This window comes from Montipora foliosa, chromosome 3 (genome assembly GCF_036669935.1).
Source record: "Montipora foliosa isolate CH-2021 chromosome 3, ASM3666993v2, whole genome shotgun sequence".
Lineage (NCBI taxonomy): Eukaryota > Metazoa > Cnidaria > Anthozoa > Scleractinia > Acroporidae > Montipora > Montipora foliosa.
In genome coordinates, this window is record NC_090871.1 from 39,578,393 (window position 1) to 39,580,892 (window position 2,500).

Consider the following 2,500-nt stretch of genomic DNA (forward strand, 5'->3'; position numbering starts at 1 on the left):
TACTTTTTACTTTGTTATACAAATTTCAATTTATTGCTAGGCAAATTGTTTTACCTCGGTATTGCACGTTCGCAAGTTTCACACAAGCTAGGGAACTGTCATTCTCAAGGTACCATCTATATTAAGAAATTCACCAGGCCCCAGTTGTTCAAAAGGTGGACAACGCTATCCACCTGAGAAATCATAATTTATCCGGTGTTGAATCAATTGCGCTATCATGCTGGATAGTGATTTATCTATTGGATAGTGTCAGCCACCTTTTGGACAACTGGGGCCAGGTAGGCAGGCAAGGGGCTGCCTAGTTAGCTATGTAATAGGTTTGAAAAAGTTGGTGGGAAGAAAAAGACTTCAGGGCCCCTATCCCAAGCATGCCTTGAAACATCGTTCCTCAAGTTAGATAATCGTTTCCAAGTTATCATAAATTTTCATTTTGAAGTGCCTTCCACAGTCATCTCTGCGAGGCATTTACCCACAACACCCCTGATGTTGCGGGAGTCGACGGCCATCAGCAGCTTGCTGACTTTTGTTAACTCTGTAGCGGACTCGTGGAGCCAGTAAAATTCCCTGTCTACCCTAACGTTGTGCTCGAGGTGGCGCGCCAACCAATTGACATCCACTTCCATTAAGGGGGCTGCCTGGGAGACTGTTGCTATATATTTTCGTAGTTTTGTGCTGGTGATCTCTTTGGGCTTCTTTAAAGTAGCTTGAATCTCTTTCACGTTATCTGACCCCTTGCTAGCACAGGCAAAGACAAACTTGCTTTCTTGAAGGATACTGTCCGGTCGTTTCTCGATCAGAAGTTCCACTGCGGTCTTTGTCGTGGGGGTAAGGAGAATGAGAACTTTTCTGTTCCGTTTCGCCGAGATTTCAATCATATCTAGCCTGAAGATTTAATATAGACCAAAAAAAGTAAGCAAGAGACTTCTAGACTCAATCTCAATATTTGTAGAGCAAGTTGAAAACTTTAATATGATGAACCAGATATACTGGCACACGGCAAGAGGGGAAGAAACAAAATTCATTTGACCTCTGTGGAAATAGAACCGTCTACCTCTGGATTTAATTGGTAGTTGCTCTTCTAAATGAGCTATGAGATCATGTGGGGTTACTGAACCTGTCTATGGGTATTTCCAAAGAAATCGAAAGCACGAAGATCACTGCCGGGAAAACGAAGATCTCAAGATTGAAGCGAAGATTTGAAACTTGACCAAAATTTACGTGATCAAATTGAACACTCAGATATAAAACTGTCAAACTCGTAAACACCACTAACCAATGGATTTGTTTTCATTGGTATCATATGACCTCATGTTGGTTGCGTCGCTGATCTTTAACCTCGCAGTCTGCATAATACAATTGAGGTCACAATTTATTCATGGCAGATTTCGACTTAGAAGTCAAGTATTCTCTATATACCATCAACTCAAAAGATACTGAAGCGCCTTCTGTAAAGCCGTGGTTGTGTCAAACGGCGTTTTGTGAGCAGGGAAGCTTGCAAGCTCTTGAGAAATGCTTAAAAGCTACGGTAAGCATATCAGTGACCAACACTCGTGGTCAACTTTGTTGTTTATACTGTTTTTATGCGGAAAAATAATCGACTGAACAATAACAGATGATAGATTTGGTCTAGAATGTCTTCAAGGGATGACCACAGTGACCAGGTCTGTCATGTCTGTAACTCGCTGAGTTGACCGCCCACAAATGTCAAACAATGAAAACAATTAACAAGTTTGTGTTTTATTTCAAATATTTAATCATATTGAGTTAGTTATGCCATTTGCTATTGAAGTGAAATATTTATCAACGGTGAATAACACTGAATAAACATTTAAACCATTTTAGTCCAAAAAACGAAGATCGTCCTAAAAAAAAACGAACATTTCTCAAAATATTGCAAAGAAAACAAAGACCGTGGGTACCCATAGAGAGGCTCGTTACTTGGTATTTCTCATGCTAAGAGTTTGTTACGCAGCATCTTCTTGATGCTTTCCTTCAATAGCGTTTTGCATTTTAGTAGCTTAATAGTTGTTACCTCAAAAAGTGTCGAGGACATCAAAGAACTTGATTCAGTTTGTAAACGTGCTGGTGACGTGACCCTAGAGCATGTAAGGTTGAGACTAAATAAAATCAAGTCGCGTTCTAATGATAATCAAAACATACCAATCGTTTTGTTTGCGAGGTTTATTCAGTTTTTGTGTCATTTTGTGTTGTTTGGGTCTAGCTGATACTAGATGACAATCGAAATATTGTTTCTAATACACTGTTACCTTTCACACAGCCGCCTTTCTAAGGGTGTCAAGGACTCCTTTAAGGAACTGCTGTCTCACCGAACCTTTGTTTGTTGAAAATTATGATTCTGGCCAGCTTGGCTTTTGCCAATTTGTTCCAGCTTCAAAACTTTCTTTGTTTTTGTCAAAACCTTTGACAAAGCCACAATTTTCAAATCAAGGTGCTTCCTTTGCAAGGACAAGTCTTCTGCCAGGGGCAGGTACTCTATTTT